Here is a 20,644-nt window from a genome sequence, read left to right as displayed (position 1 = left end):
GCTAGGGGTCACTTGTTCCCTTTTTACCTTTTCTCTCTCTCTTTCTCTCGGTCTCTCTTTCTCTTCTCTCTCCTCTCTCGTTTTATCTCACACTCTCATCCTTCTGTTCTCTCTTCTTCACCTCTTCTTCACCTCACTTCTCATCCTCCCCTCTTCTCCCTCTCTCTCCTCCCCTCTCTCTTCTCTCTCCCATCTCTCTTCTCTCTCCCCTCTCTCTTGCCTCACTCTTCTCTCCCCCTCTCTCCTCTCTCTCCCCCCACTCTCATTCATCTCTCTCTCTCTCTCTCTCTCTCTCTCTCTTCTCTCTCTCTCTCTCTCTCTCATTAAGGTCGCACGGTGGCTCAGTAGTTACCACTGCTACCTCACAGTGCCAGGGACCCTTTTCAAATCCTGCCCAAGGCGACTGTCTGTGTGGAGTGTGCTCATTTTCCCCAGTGTCTGCCTGGGTTTCCTCACCCGGTCCAGTGGTGTGCAGGTCAGGGTGGACTGGTCATGGAGTATTTGCCCAAAGGGTTAGGTGAACTGTTCAGATGGAGAAAGGTCTGGGTGGGTTACTCTCCTACCCATCTTCCCACCCCTCTCTTTCCACCAGTCTCCTACTCCCCTTTCTTCTCCCACCCTGCCCTCACCCATCTTCACGATTCTCTCCTCTCTTTCCTCCCCCACTTTCACCGTCCTACCCATCTGCCCTTCTGTCTTTCACTCAATTTCCTCCTCCCCACCTCCAACTGCTCTGTCCTCCCGAACTCTCCACGCCACCTTCTTCTGCTCCCACGCCTCCTGCTGTCTACTCCCTCTCTCCACGCCGCCACCTCCTCCCCCTCACCTCTTCTCTCCCCGCTAACACCCCCCGCTCTCTTCCTCGTCGCCCCACACCTCACCCACTCTCCTCCTCCCCCTCTCTGACACCCTCCTTTGCCCCTGCTGCTCTCTGCCTCATTCTCCCTGCCCCTCTCTCCTGCACCTCTGTCTCCTCTCCCTCTCTCTCTTCCACCCCTCTTTTCTGCGCCCTCTCTACTCCTCCTCTCTCTCCTCCACCTCTCCATCCTCCCACTCTCCTACCCCTCTCTCTCCTCCCCCTCGCCATCCTCCCCCTAACCTCCCCTCTCTCTCCTCCCCTCTCTCTCCTCTCTCTCCGCCCTATCTCTCTCACCCCCTCTCTCCTCCTCCTCTCTCTCCTCCCTGACACTCTCCCCTCTCTCTTCTCCCCCCTCTCTTCTCCCCTCCCCTCTCTCTTATCAACCTCCCCCTCTCCTCATCCCCCTCCCCTCCTCCACATTCTCTCTTCTCCCCTCTTCCCTCTCTCCTCCCCCACTCCTCTCACTCCTCACTACTTCTCTCACTCCTCACCACTGTCTCCTCTCCCCTCTCTCCCTTCCCTCTCCCCTCTCTCCTCATCCCCTCTCCCCTCTTCTCCACCCTCTCTCCTTTCTCATCTCCCTTCTTCCCTCTTCCCCCTCCTCACTACTCACTCCTCTCACTCCTTACCACTGTCTCCTCTCCCCTTCCCCTCTCTCTCTTCTCTCCTCTCCCCACTCTTCTCTCCCCCTCACCTCTCCATTCTCCTCTTTCTCCCCTCTTCTCCATGCTCACTTCTTCCCCTCTCCAGTCCCCCTCTTCTTCACCCCTTCTCCTGAACTCCTTCCCTACCCCTCGTATCCTCTCCTCCCACCTGTCCTTCCCTCTACTCTTCCATCTCTCCTGCCCCCTCCTCCCTGGCTCTCCTCCCTTTCCCTGCTCACTTTCCCCCTCCTTCTCCCAATTCCGCCTCTCCTCCCCACTCTCTCCTCCCCTTCACCTCCCACTGTCCTCCCCTCCTCCGCATTTTCACCTCTCTCCTCCGCAATCCTCCACACATCCTCCACTCCTCCTGTCCCTCTCTCCTCCACCTCCCACCCGCTTCTCCGCCCCCTCTCTCCTACTCCACCCCAAACTCTTCCTCACCTCACACCCCAAACTCCCCCTACATCCTCGCTTCCTCCCCTCTTTCCTTCCCCTCGCTCCTAACCCCTCTCTTCCCCATCTCTCGTCCCCCTACTTAATTCGCTGTCGTGTCCCCGTCCTCCACTTCCACTTGCTCCCCACCTCTACTCCTCTCCTTCACTGCTCTCCTTCTCTCCTACAAACCCCTTCCCCTACACACTCCACCCCTCTACTCCCCCTCACGCAATCCACCCCTCGCTCCTCACCCCCTGAACTCCTCTTCCTTCTCCTACCCAACTCCTCCTACCCTTTCCTCCCATCTCTCCTCCTAATATCGCCCACCATTCCCAGCTCTCTCCTTCCCCTCTCTCCTACAGCCCTCTTTCCACCCCTTCTTTCCTCTGCCCCGCCTCTTTCCCCAATCCCCTTATGTCCGCACCTTCCCCCTTCCACCCTGTCTTCTCCCCCTCTCTCCTTCCCTCTCCCTCCCATCCTCTCCCCATCTCTCACATTGAAAGACGAGGCATACAAAGTGGTCAAGAACAGCATGAAACTGAAAGATTGGGAAAGCGTTAAAGATCAGAAGAAAGCCACAAAAAGAGTGATAAAGAACCGCAGGAAAGAACAGGAGAGAAAAGATGTATCACAGAATTTAAAGACAGATAGCAAAAGCTTCTACAAAAACTTTAAATGAAAAAGAGTGGCTCAGGTAAATGTTGGTCCCTCAGGGGATGAGAAGGGGCATTTAGTTATGGGATGTGATGAAATGGCTGAGGCACTGAACAGGTATTTTGCATCGGCCTTCTCAGTGGAGGGGGCTAATAACATGCCAGAGATTGACAAAGAGATGGAGTCGGTGAGGACCTGGAAACAAACATTATTACGGAATGCGAGTGTTGGGCAAGCCCATGGAGCTAATGATAGACAAGTCTCCTGTCCTGGTGTAATGCATCCCAGCGTGCTAAAAGAGACAGCGAGGGATAGAACAGGTGCACTGTCAGTAATTTTACCAACTGCTGGACTCTGGGGCAGTTCCAGCAGATTGGAATACAATGGCGCCGCTGTTTAAAAAGGAAGGTAGACAAAAGATGGGGAAGTATAGATCAGTTAGCGCAACATCTGTAGTGGGGGAAATGCTTGAGTCCCTTATCAAGGAAGAAAGAGCAAGGCACTGCTGGATCCCCAAATGAATATTTACCTACACATGGAACAGATGAACGACTTCTCCCCCATGTGAATCGGATGATGTTAAATAAAGACCATTGAATTTAAGACCTTCACAGATCTTAAAGTGTTTTTTTTCCCCACAGTCAGGGGAAAGCCCTCTTCTCAGTGTAAAGCCACTAGTGTGACATGAAGCTGGATGACAAATAAATCTCTTCCCGCAGAGTGTCTGTGTCAATGAGTCTCCAGTAGGTCTGGGAATTTTCAATCCGTCTCACAATCCAAGTATTTCCATGGTGCTGATCACCTCACATATCTCCAAGTTGGATGATCTGGTGAATCCTTTCCCAGAAACACAACATATTTATGGCTTCTCTGTCTGTGAATGTTTTTAGATTGTTAACTGGATAATGTTAAATAATTTCTGCAGTCAGTTCACTGGAACACTCATGTTCTTAGATGTGTGTGTGTGTGTGTCTGTGTTGGTGCTTGACCACACACAATGTTGTTTGAAACCTTTGCTCACTGACATACAAGATAATCATGTTCCCTTTATGGCCAAATGAATTTAGTGACTCTGTTGGATCTTTATATCATGTCTGATTTGTCTCACTTCTTGCGAGAGGTGAAAGTGGAGTTCAATGCAGCTAAATGTGAGGTGATGCACTTTGGGAAGAATAACAGGAAGGCAGACTATTGGGTCAATGGAAAGATTCTTGGTAGTGTGGAAGTGCAGAGGGACCTTGGAGTCCACATACATAGATCCTTGAAATTTGCCACCCAGGTGGATAGTGCTGTTAAGGTGGCATGTGGCGTGTTAGGTTTCATTGGGAGAGGGATTGAGTTCTGGAACCACAATATCATACTGCAACTATACAAAATGCTGGTGTGGCCACAGTTGGAATATTATGTACAGCTCTGGTCGCCCCATTACAAAAAGGATGTGGAAGCATTGGAAAAGGTGCAGAGGAGATTTATTAGGATGGTGCCTGGTCTGGAGGGAAGGTCTTATGAGAAAGGCTGAAAGACTTGGATTTGTTCTCATTGGAAAGAAGGCGGCTAAGGGGGGATTTGATAGAGACATACAAGATAATCAGAGGATTAGGTAGGGCAGACAGTGAAAGTCTTTTTCCTAGGATGATGACGTCAGCTTGTACAAGAGAGAACAATTACAAATTGAGGGGTGATAGATTTAAGACAGATGTCAGAGGCAATTCTTGACACACAGAGAGTGGTAAGTGTGTGGAATGCACTACCAGCTCAGGTGGTCAAATCAGCTCCATTAGGGAGTTTTAATCAATCCTTAGCTAAACTCATGGATGATTTTGGGATAGTGTAGGGGGACGAGTTGAGAAAATTTCACAGGTCGGTCCAACATTGAGGGCTGAAGGGCCTGTCCTGCGCTTTATTGTTCTATGTTCTATAATCTGAATCTTTTTCCAAGGTAGAAATGACAAATTCTAGAGGCCATAGGTTTCAGGGGACGGGGAAAATTTAAAGAAAATAAAAACCGAAAGAACAGTAGACGCGGTTGATCAGAAACAGAAGTTTCTGGAAATGCTGAACAAGACTGGAAGCATCTGTAAAGAGAAATCAGAGTTCATGTTTCTGATGAAGGACCCGAAACATTAACGGATTTTTATTTTCTCAGATGCTGCAAGACCTGCTGAGCATTTCCAACAATATGTGAAAGTTTAAATGGAGTTATGTCAGGCAAGTTTTAATGAAAAAGGTGGTAGATGACGAGAATGTACTCTCCTGGGAGGTGGTAAAAACAGAAACAATCACAATGCTTAAGAGGCATTTGGTCAGGCACATAATCAGGCAAGGGGTTGCCAGGGATATAGATCATGTGCAGGCAGGTGGAATTAGTTTGGAATGCATCATGGTCTCCTTTTATCTTAGCCTGCTGGTCAAACTTTCCTCATTCCTGATGAAGGGCTTTTGCCCGAAACGTCGAATTTCCTGTTCCTTGGATGCTACCTGACCTGCTGCGCTTTAACCAGCAACACATACTCAGCTCTGATCTCCAGCATCTGCAGACCTCACTTTTTACTCATGGTCTGCACAGACATGATGGCCCGATTATTCCGGTGCTGTAATGTTCTGTTTTCCAGGGGGTACAATGTGGAGGGAGAGTTAATGTTTTTTAGAACACACAGTAAGTTGATACATTTTTAGATAAGCAATGTAGAAAAGAAATATATATTTGCGTGGCACAGACACAAAGAGTAGAGACTGAGGGAAGGGGGGGCAATGTGTACAATTCTTTAAAGGAGAGAGGACATAATCAGTGTTTTGATCAAAACATATGGGATTCTGGGTTTCATTAAACAATTCCATTGACTAGTTAGGTCACAGTCAATCATTGTATCCAATTCAGGTCAACAGATTCCTGATCTTCAGGGTGTGGAGTACAGACTTACTGGTGTGGTGCACTGATGAAGAAAATGCAGTCACTGGATTGATTTGGAAAAAAATGCTATTTTCTTTGAAGAAATCAAGTTGAATATATCTTGATAGAATAAAATGGATAAGATTATAACACATCTTGATACAGCAGACAATAAGATAAATTGCACTTTATAGGTGATGGCTCAAAATTTAAGATTAGATATAACGTTTTGAAAAAGTGGGAGATGAGCAAGTGTTCCCATTGACTATATTGGCTGGAAATATGCAGAATATGCTGCCTATTATGGTGGTGCAAGTAGAGATGATCCACGATTAATGAATACGATTATAACAGATCTGAGGAAAATAAACTTTCCGGGTTTTGGGGACAATTGGGGAATGAGAATAAGGAATTCTGCTACAGACAGCCAGCTTGGATTTGATGGGCCTCTCTCTGTGCCACAACACATTGTTTTGGTACTTCCTTAACTTGTTCCGGTTGTTTGTCTTCAGGGGTTAAATTATCATTAAGATAAATATACTCTGTGTTCATGCTCAGACCAACACAGGTTGTCCATCCAGAGCAGAAGATAATTTTTACTGCTTTATACTTGGTTCTGGGGGAGTCCCCTGGTAGGGTACACAGAAATGAAAATCTACTCCAGAGTGTTTTAATATTTGTGAATATCTAGTGCCACACCAATACCTGGAATGATTAGATTAGATTATTTACAGTAATGGAAACAGGCCCTTCGGCCCAACAAGTCCACACCCACCCTACCCCTTACCTAACACTACGAGCAATTTAGCATGGACAATTCACCTGACCCGCACATCTTTGGACTGTTGGAGGAAACCCACGAATACGCAGGGAGAACGTGTAAGCTCCACACAGTCACCTGAGGCGGGAACTGAACTGGGGTCTCTGGCGCTGTGAGGCAGCAGTGCTAGCCACTGTGCCACCATGCCCCCCCCCCCGCCCCCCCAATCCAAATGACTGACTAAATGAAATATGTTCCTTCCACAGCATGTTGTTGGTTGGAGTTCTGTGGTCAGTGTTATTACACAAAGATCAGAATTGGAACATCTATTGTCTGTAACATATATCAATGACTAGCATGGAAATATAAACGATTTAATTAATAAGTTTCTAGACGGTACAAATTGATGAAGTTGTGAATCGTGAAGAATGTTGTCAAAGGATACAGCAAGAAAGAGATCAGTTGGAAAACCCATACGGAGATAGATTTTAATCCAGACAAGTGTGAGGTGATGCATTTTGGGAGGCTCATTGCAAGAGGAATGTATTCACTCAGCCAAAGGGCTCTCAGCAGCATTGACGTACACAGGGATCTTCAGGTACAAGTTCACAGCTCCCTGAAAGTGGTGAAGGAGGTGGATGGCAGGCTTGCCTTCTTCTGTCAGGGGAGTGAACATAAAACTGTCATTAGGCCACCTTTGGAGTATTGTGTGTCGTTTTGATCACCACATAAAAAGGAGATGTGGAGGCTTTGTACAGCGTGATACCAGGTTTACCAGGATGTTGCCTGGATTGGGAGACGTTGGAAAGACTTGGATTTTTGTCTTGGGAAAGTCAGTGGCTGCGGGTGATCCGAAAGGCTCAGACAGAGTGAAAAATCTGAGTCTTTTTCCAAGATGAAAATGACAAATTCTACAGGCCATAGGTTTCAGGGGAGTAGGGGCAAGTTTCAAGGAAATGAAAACTGAAACAACTGCAGATGCTGTAAACCAGAAACAAAAACATTTTCGGGAAAAGTTCAGCAAGTCTAGCAGCTTCTATGAAGATAAATTAAAGTTAACGTTTCTGAGGAAGGGTGGCCAGACCCGAAACATGAACTGATTTTTCTTCAGAGATGCTGTATGACCTGCTGAGCATTTTCAACACCATCTGTGCAAGTTTAAAGGGAGTTGTGTCAGACAAGTTTCTTATGCAGAAGGCGGTAAGTGACAAGAATGTACTTTCCTGAAATATGGGAAAAGCAGAAAAAACTACAACTTTTAAGAGGCATTTGGGCAGACACATAATCAGGCATGGGTTGGCAGGGATATGGACCATGTACAGGCAGGTGGAATTTGATTGGAATGGCATCATGATCCGCACAGACATGGTGGCCCGATTATTCCGGTGCTGTACTGTTCTGTTTTCCAGGGGCTAGAATGTGTGGAGCGAGAGATAATATTTCAAGTGGAGTATGTCTCTTCTTTAGAACACACAATAAGTTGATGCATTTTGAGAGAAGCAATGTCAAAAGGGAATATATATTTGAATGGCGCAAATACAGAGAGCAGGACAGCAGGAATGGGGGACAATTTGTACCAAGCATTAAAGGAGAGAAAACATATAGTGTTTTGAGTAAAACAAATGGATGCTTGGCTTCATTAATGGGGGAATGATAACAAACTCATGGAAAAGATGTTGACCCTTGACAAAGCTCTAGTTAGGTCACAGTCAATCATTACATTCAATTCTGGTCAACAGATTCCTGATCAGAATGAGGAAGTTAAAATACCATAGAGGGGCCAGTTCCATACCTTTTGCTTCTCTTTCAGGACACCGTGGGATCTCAAGGGTTAAACATTCCTTGCCAAAGGCCTTATTTCATCAACTGAAGGCCTGTACTCTTATAATACAAACAGAACACCTCAGAAGGGGGGAGGCTGACTGTATCTCAAAATAGAACCTCTTGCAGCAACACATGTGGATTGCCCCGTAACACTAGACAGAGGAATTTTCCCTTTCCAGACAAGACTGAGAACCCTGGATACAACCCTATTGAACTGCCTCCCGCTCCCATTGTCTTAACTCTCTTCCATATTAGCATAGGTAAGTGAATCCCCCATTTACCGAAGGAAGAACCCTTCTGCCTTAATCTCTTCCTATCAACACATAATCATGAACAATATGGTAATCAATTTCTGTAATCCATTCACACATTATAACAGGACATTGACATTCATCAAGCTTTGTAAATTCATAATTCCCTACTTTAAACTGTGTAATGACAATCGCCCATGTGACTGACATGCCTTTGTCTAATTCCTATTAAATATACTCTCTCTGTGGGTAAGGCAGAGATTCATGAAGAAGAGTCTCTGCAAGTAGACACTCGGCTACTTTAGAGACACTTTGAAACTCTCGCCGGCTGTCCGATAATAAAGCTACTGCTGTTGTGCAGAAAACTTGCATCGTCTGGATTTGTGGAACAAAATAGTCATCAACAATGAAGGATATGAATGACCTTCAGAGTGTGGAGTACAGACTTACTGGAGTGGTTCACTGATGAAGTAAATGCAGTCACTGGATTGATTTGAATAAATTGCGATTTTCTTTGAAATGAAGAAGTTGGATATAGTTTTGATGGAGCTGTATAAGATTATAACAGACCTAGATATAGCAGACAAAAAATATTTGTATTCGATACGTAATGGCACAAGAATTAAGGTCAGATGTAAGGTTTTGAGACAGTGGGAGATGATCAAGTGTTTCTACTGACTGTATTGGCTGGAAATATGCAGAACATGTTGCTTATTATGGTGGTCAATGATTAATAAAAACCATTATATCAGATCTGAGGGAAATAAACTTGCAGAGTTTGGGGTGCATATGGGGAATGAGAATATTGGATTCTGCTACAGAGACCCAGCTTGGATTTGATGGGCATCTTTCTGTGATATAATGCATTTTATTTGGACTTGCTTAACTTGCTCTGGTCATCAATCAAGTTGTCATTTAGGTAAATCTGCTCAGTGTTCCTACTCAGACCAATACAGACTGTCCCTCCACAGCAGGAGATTATGTTTACTGCCTTATACTGGGTCCTTGAGGCTGAGGGGAGGGGTGGTGGTGGGGGTGGGGGTGGGGTAACGGTGTATGTAACAGTCTGCTAGCATTTATCTGCAATAGCAAAACACCAGTGCAGCCACACTAGGGACAGACTCTAGAAATGTGGGGAATGCCAGAAGGGAATTCTTTACCCATCCCACCTGGAAACGGGCCAAACCAGTCAGACTGGAGAGAAGCTGTTGACCTGCTGTGTGTGTGTGTGTGTGTGTGTGTGTGATGAGGGTGGGGTGGTTGGAGGGATTCACTCAGGCATCCATCCTACTGAGACACCAGTCAATTTACTGATAGCCACGGTTGAAGGATTTTGTTTCTCTCTTTCTCACGCCAAGAAATGAACAATGGTTTTGGCAGCTCATAAAGTGTTGCACCCAGAGAACGTAGTTTTGGAAATGTTTATGACATGTTCAAAGATGTTCAGATTCACACTGGGTAGAGACTTTTATTTGCCTTTATTCATTCACAGGATGAGGGTGTCGCTGGCCCGGCAGCATTTCCTGCCCATCCCTAATTGCCCAGAGGGCAGGGAAGAGTCAACCACATTGCTGTGGGTCTGAGGTCACAATGTAGGCCAGACCAGGTAAGGATGGCAGCTTCCTTCCTGAAAGGGCATTAGTGATCCAGATGGGTTTTCTGACAATCGATTAATGGTCATCATTAGACTCTTAAATTCTAGAGCTTCTTTTAATTGAATTCAAACTCCCCCCATCTGCTGCAGCAGGCTTTGAACCCAGGATCTCCAGAACACTATCTGGAGTTTTTGATTAACTGTCTTGTGACAATACCACTCGGCCAATCCTTCCCCATATTGCTGTCCATCTGCACAGAGTGAACAGGGATTTTCTGGTTCATCAGGACTGGTTAATCACATGTACGTTTGCTCAATGATTGCAGGAGTTGGATGTTGATTGGCAATTGACATCCATCTCCGAACCATGTATTCTGGGGTTTGTTTCTGGTGATGATTGGAAGCACCATCAGTCTTGTTTTCTTTTGGGGATAAAAACAGTTTCAATTAGCTTTCTGTTAAATGCATGGCAATCAATTCTATTTCTCAACTCTCAGTCAGATTAGTTTCTTTTGAAGGGCTCTCCATCTCCCCAACCTTGTCCATCCTTACCCCCAAGAGTGCAATAATCTCATAGAGTCTCTTTATGACAATGAATGAGACAATCTGATCAGCATTCTTTCCCTACTCCTATATCAGGTTGGATCTCAAACTCCTCTTGCTGCAGTTGTGATCCTGCATCATTGTACAGTGTTGCTCATATTTCATGTCTTGGCCTATCAGTGTTCATGATTCTGGATGTAGTATATGGGGCTGACAGTGTAAGAGTTTAGCTCTTTCCTTCCAACAACAGCAGTAGAATTGTACTCCAACAAAACTTACAGAACCATGGCCCAGCATACTCCCCAATTTACCTCTTACCATCGAATCAGAGGATCAATCCTCGTTCAACTGAGAGAATTCAGGAGGGCTTGCCAGTAACATCAGCATGAATACCTAAAAATGAGGTGTTAACCTGAAGAAATTACCAAAGAGGATTACTTGTGTGCCAAACAGCATGAGCAGTACGTGATAGACAGAGCGAAGCAATCCGGGAAACAACAGAACAGATCAAAGATCTGCAGTCCAGCCACATCCAGTTGTGAATGAAGTCAGAGCACAGCTGGAGTTCTGAGGACAGTTCTCTTCAAGATATTAACCAACAGGAACATCATAATGGATGAATTATCATAAAACTCGAGTCCTTTTGATATTCATATATTTACAATCAATGTTCAATTCACCAATGTAACTGAAGGTAAAGATAATCTTCAAGTGATTGTAATAGTGGAGACATCTGAATACCTGATCAGCAAATTTAAGCCTGTTGTGTTTAGATAGTAATAATTTTAAAGAAATTTTAAAAAGTAAGGTGACTTGAATATAATGGAAGAAATTAATTGTTGGGTAGCTGATAATGTTGTTTTAATCTGAACTTAATTTAGGATTGTTTAACAAATAAACACATGGTAGGTAATCTAAGCCCCATGGAGTGCACATCCAGTTCCATGTGGGAAAACCAGGACACTTCCTGTGTGAGCGACAACCACAAGAACACAGAGGTGACATGGGAAATGCCAGGAACACTCGTTTGACCACGGTTAAAGTACTGCACACACTTCTGATACCTTTATTCCAGGGTTGATGTGATCACACCAGAGAGGGTACAGAGGAGATTGATCAGAATGTTTCTACAATTGGTAAATTTCTGCTCTGAGGAAAAGTTGGATAGGCTGGGAATGATTTCCGAGGAGGATAAGCTGAGATTTAATTGAAGTGATAAAATGCTGAGGAATCCAGATCGAGTGGATAGGAAGGAGCTATTCATTAACAGAGAGGTCAGAAACTGGAGGATTTAGATTGAAACTAATTCTCAGAAAGAAGGGGAGGGGAGAATACATTTCACTCGGAGATGGTGTGGAGCAGGAACTCACTGATGGGGTGGCAGAGGCAGTAACCAGCATCACATTAGAATAAAAGGACATGGATGTAACTGAGATGCTGGAGCACACAGGGCTGCGGACTAAAGTCTGCAGAATGGGATCATTGTGATTTATTTAACATTTCTCCAGAATATTAGACTCAAGTCCGATTTGAGAATTTATGAACATCATCCGATCTGAATTCCAAATGTCAGAATAAATTTATCAGAAAGTTACAGCACAGATCGAGGCCACTTGGCCTATCCTGCATGTCTTGGCTGTAATAGAATGACCCAGGCTTTACAGCGTTCTCTACTCACCAATGACAGCAACAATTTCAGACTGCGTACTCTGCCCACTATGTTGTTATAATCTGTTTTTTCAATGTATTTCTTTGACAGCTGCTCACCTTGTTTCCTGGTTTCTTTCCCAGCCCGAACTCCATTCCCCATGGCCTTGAGGGAGTACTATTTCTGCAATTTAATCTCTCCTGCCTTCCCCTGTGTGACACTGTGTTTTTGTCCTTGTCTCACCTCAACCTTGCTCACACAACTTGTTACATTTGTGATGCTTCTCTCACCTCTGTGACTTCACTGCGCCCCCTGGGTCAGTGGCATGAGTTTTGAATTCTCTTCCTCATGAGACAATCGGAAATCTTTCTGGCTGCAGTTGCCCCCAGATTTTATTATGAAAAAAGAGGATTTGCGTCAGAGTCAAGTATTTGTGAGCCTTCATCCACAACCCTGAGCACTTCGACATAATCTATGACCCTCCCACAGATGTGCAGGTTTGATGGATTGGCCGTGCTAACATGGTCTGTAGTGGTTTAGCCATGCTAAATGTGGGGTTATGGAGGTAGGGTGGGATAGTAGGTCATTGCAGACTCGATGGACCGAATAGTCTCTTTGTGCACATAAGAGATTCTGTAATTCTAACTAGTTGTGGTTGTTGTCACATTTTCCTAAGGTCAGGTTCATTCAGCTCAAGGACACATGCCTTTTGTGTTTCTATGGGTGCTCGCTCAATCCTTTACTTCTGTTTTCCATCAATTTCACACTGTATGTGAGGGTGGGAATGAACGTGTAAATGTAAATACTCCAACTGAAACCCCTCACAAGTTAGGAACTGTTTCTGCTACTAGCATCACTCACAAGGAACAGAAAAATAAAGGTTCAGTCACAAATCTGACAGAAACAGACGTTATAATCACCAGGAAAGGCTTAACAGCTTAAACCTCTTTTCTTAAGAGGAGGCTCAGAGACAACCTGGTACAAGTAGGAAGCGCTGTGTCTGTATTTTCAGAGATTTGATGTTGAAATCATTGGGTTGGAAGCATGCTTCATTGCCCCAGATCAACAAAGGTGCTATCCAAATGTGCATCTTACTTTCTGCCTATCTGTCTGAGTCAACAATCGGATGGACATGTGTGTCCATTTTGCACTTTTAATCAAAGGCAAACATTATTCATTATCATTTCAGAAATAAGCTAGTAGGCCAGAAATCAACTCTTCATGTCATTGGGCCTGGGAGACTGTGTTAATCAGATGTTAATCAGATGGTCTGAGTGTCTTCCACAAGCTGCAGATGAATAACTTTCATTGGAACAGGAGAAGGCCATTCAACCCTTCAACCCTGCTCTGCCATTCAATAGATCATGGCTGATTTGTAGCCTAAGTTGCAATGTTCAAAACTCTCTAAACTCATCAATAAACTCCTCTGCAACAGACAAGATCAATATTCAAATTCAAAACATCTGCAAATGCTGGGAAATCAGGAACAAAAACAGAAATTGATGGAAAAAGTCAGCAAATCTGGCAGCATCGGTGGGCAGTGCACCTTTGGGTCCAGTGACTGGTCAGGTGACCATTCTGCCTGTTTCTGTAACACTTTCTGGAACAGGTTCTGGTGCGGGGGGAATGAGACTGTCAATAACAACTGAGAAAATAGGAGGACATGCTCAATCGGAATAAGACCCATTTTGGTCTTGCACTTTTAATCAAAGGCAAACATTATTCATTGTCATTTCAGAAATAAGCTAGTAGGCCAGAAATCAACTCTTCATGTCATTGGGCCTGGGAGACTGTGTTAATTCTGACCTGGTCCAGCCGACATGTCTATCCAGACCCTGAATAATGGGGTTGACTCTGAACCATCTCCTGGGCAGTCAGAATGGATGACACATACTGCCCCAGCAAGTGATGCCGTGATCCCATGAACAAACAAAATAAATCCGATCGCTGTGGTTAGTTGTGAACTCGCCGGTGTTACTGGAAGAGGATGAATGGGAAGGTTTATGGGGTAAAGGGAGAAGAATGGGATTCAGTGAGGTGTTCCTTTGGAGAGCTGATGAGCCAATCAGCCTCCTTTTGTACAGTAACAATTCTGTGAATAATTAATTCTGAGCCCTCTAAGGAAATATCAGAGCAGGGTTTGTAAAGAGGTCAGATTGAATGAGTGTCTCAGTGAACACAAGTGAGACACAGGTACAGAGAGGCTTTGGGATGGATTAAATTAAATTTTATACATTTGCACAGTCATCAACATTACAGCAGTGAAAAATGGGAGTGATCGAGAGAGTGGCATTAGAGCAGCTAATAAATCTTCAACATTGATGCAGCTAAAGGGGATGCTGGGTAAAGATACTGTAGTTAGTGCTTATTTTATTCCAGGCACACCAGCCTAGGAGCACATCCTTCCTGTATCTGTCCTATCGAGTTCTTGAAGATTTTTGTTCATTTGTAGGGTTTCATGTTTAGATACTCCAGAGAAGACAGCTTCAAGCTCCTCAATCTTTCCTGCCAGGGCAATGCTGCTGTTAGAATTCAATTCACTGCGGCATGTTACTGGCTGCTTCATGGACTAGAAATGGCAATTGAGACTGAAAGGTTACTGTATGAAACACCTTCAATGGTATTGCCAGATGTGAGTGGTTTTAGGAAAATGACCTTGACTTACGGGCATTGAGTGTCAGAGCACTTCCTGTTGTGTGGCATCCTGTTTAGATACAATCTACTGATAACTATTAGAACCGACTAGCACTGGCTCTGTCAAAGTGGTCAGAGCATTATGGCTGCCATCGAAGCTGGTAACAAACTTCCCATGGGTTAAAAATCGTAAAAGATAGAGTAGGTACGGGGTCTGATGATACTGTTGGAGTATTGATGATGTTAATCACATTAACCCGGCAGGAGTTGACTGAATTTATATTGTCTCTTTCTGAATCTCAGGATGTCTCTCTGGGCAATGAGTCTCCACAAACAGCAATGGGCAGGGGTCATCTGTTTTGATTTAAATTGTGATTGTAGCACGGCTGCTTCACAGCACCAAGTACAAGGTTGGAGTCCAGCCTTGGTTAACAGCCTGTGTGGAGTTTGCACATTCTCCCCAGGATAGTGTGGGTCCACTCCAGGTGCTCTGGTTTCCTCCCACAGTTCAAAGATTTGTGGGTTAGGTGGATCAGTCATGCTAAATTGTCCACAGTGTCCAGGATTGTGCAGACTCTGTGGATCAGCCATGGGAAATGCAGTGTTACAGGGGTGGAGTGCTCCAGATGGGATGCTGTTTGGATAGTTGGTGGGATTTGGTGGGACAATGCTCTCCTTCCACACTGTCGGGATTCTATTCTATGATTGAGGATAAAGGCGATACAACAGGGTGTCCTTGGAGAAGGAGCACGTAGTGTATATCAATTCTCCCGATGCATTTAGATAGAGATGGGCACCGCAGTGGATACAGTGCTTTATCTCCATCGCTGCCTCCTCACTCCCAACTCTACTTTGATTTGATCCCTTCCCACTTTGTCATTTATAATGGTTTGCTTTGCCTGTAAGGGGCGTTGTTTATAAATATTCAATTGGTTACATGGGTGGTTTACTGCTGGTGATTATATGTGAACCAAAACCCAAATGGTGTAATGATGATGTTGATGGTGTGAAGGTTGCTCAGCTGTGTGTGATAATACTTCCGGGTCAGAGAAATGGGGAATAAAGAACACTTCACAGCTCACAGAACGAGAACTGAAAAGCAGTTAAATCAAACCAAAGGTTCAGACAGGGAGGGAATATTTCTCTGGAACCTGAGTAACTGGAAAGTGATGGTGTCCGGGAGTAGACAGGATTTGTTTTACAGGGCGTTTGAAATTTTAAAAACTGTTATATTCAGATAGTTTCATTTCTTTTCTTTTAGTTTTATTTATTGTGGAATAAACAGCCACAATATTTTAAACCCAAATTCACAAACCTTGTGTTAAAGACAAATGTTAAATAAAATCCATCAAACCGTCACTGAAAACTGTTGTGGAAGTGCATTCGCCTGGAGAATCCCTGCCCACTCCTTCCTACCCAGGCTCCATGGCTATATACATACCTGGGAGATAGCAGCAGGAGGCCATTCGGCCTTTCAATCCTGCTCCACCATTCAATGGGAAACAGCTGACCATCCAGCTCAGTCTCCTGTTCCTGCTGTGTTCCAATCCCCTTTCATGACTTTACCTCGAAGAACTATATCTAAGTCCTCCTTTAGCTTCACTGCCTTTTGTACCAGTGGCGTTGCGGTGTTACTGTGTGGGTGTAGGCAGGGGCAATGTGATGGTGCTGCCTCCTGGAGGATGCACTCAGCGTCCCTCATCATCCTGCAGTAACATCAACTGGGGTTCAGCAACTAGAGATAGAAACCATTTCCAGGATATGGGCATCACTGGCTCAGCCAGCATTTATTCCCCATCTCTAGTTACCCTTGAGAAGATGGGAGTGAGCTGCTGTCTTGAACCATTCACTGTCCATTTGGTGCAGATAGACCAACAATGCTGTGTGTGAGTGTTGCAGGATTTTGGCCAAGTGATTCTCTATCTTTGGTTCTTCAAATGCTGGTTAACTTAATCATGATCTGCACGTGAGTTTGAGATTTCAGTCTGCAAATCTTCACCATCTAGCACCCTGAATAAATGAATATGTACAGATTAGAAATTCAGAACAGACTATTCTAGCTTCTCTGGAAATCTGTTTTCCCTTTCTTCCACAAAAGCTGTAACCCTCCAGCCCACTTACTCTCTCCCACCATTCTGCCTCTGCTGTCCCTAATGTACTCGCCCCCATTCTCATGGAGTTACTGGTAAACAGACCCATGCCACCACTTCCCGTCCCTGGTTAGACTCTGCACCCTTTCTGGGTTCACTTCCTTTCCCTTCAGTTAGTGCAAGTCAATAATGTAACAGCAGAACAAAATCAAAAGGAAACAGAAAGGGAGGTGGCAGATCCTGGACAGAAGAGGAACCTTCAGCCTGGGAGAATGGGTCAGATCCTTCTTTGTTTCCCATTGGTCGATTCCCAGCATTATGACAAGTTGGGGATGGAACTTGGGCCCCTGTGCGTGTGGTGACACTTTGCCCCCCCCCCCCCAACCCATTAATACTACAAGCGGATTTGTTCCTCCTCCATGCCAATCACAGTGTCAAATGCTTTCCGCTAATTACCCCAAAGCACATGCTCCAAAATCCACCCATATTCTGTACATGTGCGGTTCTGGGCTTCCCCTCACACGCGTGGTCCCTGCCTCAGGGATTGTGGGAATTGTGTCTCCAGTGGCTTCATGGGGCTATGTTTCTGGATAGTGAATGAAAAGTGTGGACTGGAGGGTGTTGTGTATAGGATCCCCATTCAGACACACAGGACATGTGGGCTGTTACTGGATTTTACTGAGACATCTGCTTCCACAACCTGATTTCAGACGTAAGGAACATAGATTCAGCCGATTGCGGAGGGGGGGGGGCGTTAATAAGGGGTAGCAGATTTTAAGCAGAGGTAGCTGAGTAGTTAGCACTGCTGCCACACAGCGTCAGGGACCCGGGTTTTATTTCAGCCAGAGGCGACTGCTGTGGAGTTTACATGTTCTCATCATGTCTGCGTGGGTTTCCTAGGGTGCTCGAGCTTCCTCCCACGGTCCAAAGATATGTAGGTTAGGTGGATTGCCTATGCTAAATTGCCCACAGTGTCCATGTATGTGCTGGTTAGGCCATTAACCATGGGAAATGCAGGGTTACAGGGACAGGGTGGGTCTGAATGGGATGCTCATCATAGGTTGGTGTGGACTCGATGGATGAATACCCTGTTTCTGCACTATAGGGACTCTATTCTATTATCATGAAGAACAATATACTTATCTCAAAGTGTTGCAAATCTGTGGCATTCCCTATTCAAAATGCAGTCGATACCAGGACAATGAGCAGATTTAATGAAGAGATACAGATGTTGAATTTGCAATGAGATGAAGGGTGAGAGAGAGCAGGTGGGAAAATCCAGCTGAGACTGAGGTGCGCTCAATCATCACCGTATTAAATGGTGGAGCTGGTTCGAAGGGCTGCATTGCCTCTCCTGTGCCCAGTGCCCATCTTCTTACGGTAATAACTGGAAAGCTGAATCCAAAACTCACCATCTTCACCAAAGGAGATTTTGGAAAAAGCAGGCTAGTCAGGTGGATTAGCGTTCCAAACTTAGATAGTGAGGAAGCGTGTAGGAGATAATGATTTTGCAATTTTAAACTGAGGGGAGACAGTGATTTATGGTTTTAGACTGTGAGGACATTCACACCGTCCAGAATACTCTGTTGTGAACATCCATCCTATACTTTAATACGACAATGTAACACAAAACACCCAGGAAACTTCGCCTCACCTCGTAATCTGGTAAAAGACTTCTGATAAATCTGGTTGAACTTAGAACACAGCTGGAAAGCTGGAAGATTAAATCCAATCCCAAGATCGAGTGCTTAAACAAAGGAGACTACAATAGGATGAGGCAGGAGTTGGCTAATGTAGACTGGAAGCAAAGACTTTACCGTGGGAAAGTTGACGGACAGTGGGGGAATTTTTCGAAGTGCTCAGCAAAAGTATATATCAGTGAAAAGGAAGGACTGTAGGAAAAAGGAGTAATCTGCCATGAGTGGCTCAGGAAATAAGGGAGTCTATCAAATTGTAATAGAAGGCATACAAATTGGCAAAGACTACGGAGAAACTAGGAGATTAGAGAAACTTTAACAATCAACAGAAAGCTAGATGGGATTGGGGGAGAAAAGTGATGAGTAGCTGTCCCCAGGGCCGGGATAGCAGTTTACACTGCTAGAGGGGAACCTATTGTGTGGGGAACATATGGTCTCTGTAATTGTTGAAGCACTTAACTGTTCCCATAGAGATAATCCTGATCACGTTACAAATCACAGCACACTCCAAAAGCTTGTACTTCCAAATAAACCTGTTGGACTATAACCTGGTGTTGTGTGATTTAGAAGTTTGTCCACCCCGCCCCAACACCGGCTCCTCCATATCAGAATCCTGATAGACAGCCCCACTGAAACTGAAGTGCCTGTCAGATACTTGAGGGAGCCGCAGGGGTGTATGTTTTAACCACAAAGTGCGAAACTGAACTAGACTTTCTAACTGACCGTTGCCATGGAGATAATACTGAGAGAGACTCTCTATTCAAAGTCCCAAACCACAAAAGGTATAAAGAATGGGAGCTTTCCATCGGACAGGTGGGGCTTTACCTGATGCTGCTTGGAGGGGTTCTGCATGTACACTATCCAGGTAACTGCCATATCTCATCAATAAAGACTCAAAGAAGACCTCTCAGAGTTCTGTACCAAGTTATTCTTATCCAGCAGGGTTTAGGAATGAGTACACCGCAGTCAGTCTTCACAGTGGAGGATACGAAGAACATGCCAGTAATTGATAAGGAGACTGAGGAAGGTGAGGACCATGAAACAATGATTATCACCAAAGCATTAGAGCTGGGCAAGCTAATGGAGCTAAAGCTAGATAAGTCTCTTTGCCCTGATGGAATACATCCCAGGGTGCTCCCAGAGATAGCCGGAGAAATAGTAAATATACTTGGAGTCAGGGTCCTACAGCAGAGACAGGCCCTTTGGCCCAAACTGGCCCCTGCCGACCAGAATGTCCATCCACACTAACCCCATTTCCCTGCACTTGGCCCACCTGCTTCTGACCCTTTCCTATCCATGTATTTATCCAAATGTCTTTTACCTGTTGTTAATGTACCCACCTCAACCACTTCCACTGGCAGCTCATTCCATATACATACCACCCTCTGTGTAAAACAGTTGCCCCTCAACTTCTCTTTTATTCTTTCCCCTCTAACCTTCAACTGATGCTCTCCAGTCCTTGATTCCCTGGGAAAAAGACTGAATGCATTCACCTTATCCATGCCCCTCATGGTCTTACACACTTCTAGAACAGTACCCACTCATTTTCCTCTGCTCTAAACAAAAAAAATCCTCGCTTGTCCAACCTCTCCCTATAACTCAGGCCCCTGAGCCCTGACAACATCCTTTTAAATTGTTCTGCACCTTTTACAGTTTAATAACTGAAACCTACACTGCATTCATCATATTTCCAGTATTTCCCCACGGTGCTGGAACCAACGTGACAACGCCAATGGATTACAGTCCATGATCGAGAATGAACTCCTTTACAACAATCCCATTTTCATAGTGTTTCCCAAGGTGCAGGTATCCTTGTGTCTTTCTGGTTGTATGGTTAATTAAAGACTTGTCCTTCTACAAAGCAAAGCTGTGGCTTAATTGTTCCTGGGAAACATGCCATGATTTTTCAGACTTCTAAAAACAAATGAACTCTTTCTCCACAGTCACCACCCTAACATGGACTTGGCTGTGTCTCAGTATTTTTTCCAGTCACACTGAGATTTGAAATATTGGCCCACGGACAGAATACTCCCCTTTCCTTCCACATGAAAAGGCCAATGAATATTCAGATCGGCACGGATCAAGTAACCATCAGATCTGAACATGAAGTTCAATTTGAAT

General features: G+C 44.9%; 1 long non-coding RNA gene across 1 annotated transcript in view; it reads right to left on the bottom strand.

Moving 5' to 3' along the window:
* Nucleotides 1-6,646: 6,646 nt before the first annotated feature.
* The window catches only part of LOC132817607 (uncharacterized), a 41,042-nt gene continuing 27,044 nt past the window's right edge, over nucleotides 6,647-20,644 (bottom strand). Inside the window, exon 5 of the long non-coding RNA XR_009644901.1 lies at nucleotides 6,647-6,899. This is a non-coding gene — a long non-coding RNA (uncharacterized LOC132817607). The remainder of the gene's footprint in view (nucleotides 6,900-20,644) is intronic.

Source organism: Hemiscyllium ocellatum, chromosome 7, assembly GCF_020745735.1.
Source record: "Hemiscyllium ocellatum isolate sHemOce1 chromosome 7, sHemOce1.pat.X.cur, whole genome shotgun sequence".
Taxonomy (NCBI): Eukaryota; Metazoa; Chordata; class Chondrichthyes; order Orectolobiformes; family Hemiscylliidae; genus Hemiscyllium; species Hemiscyllium ocellatum.
The sequence above is the reverse complement of the archived record's forward strand: the minus strand, read 5'-3'. Positions and strand labels throughout refer to the sequence as shown.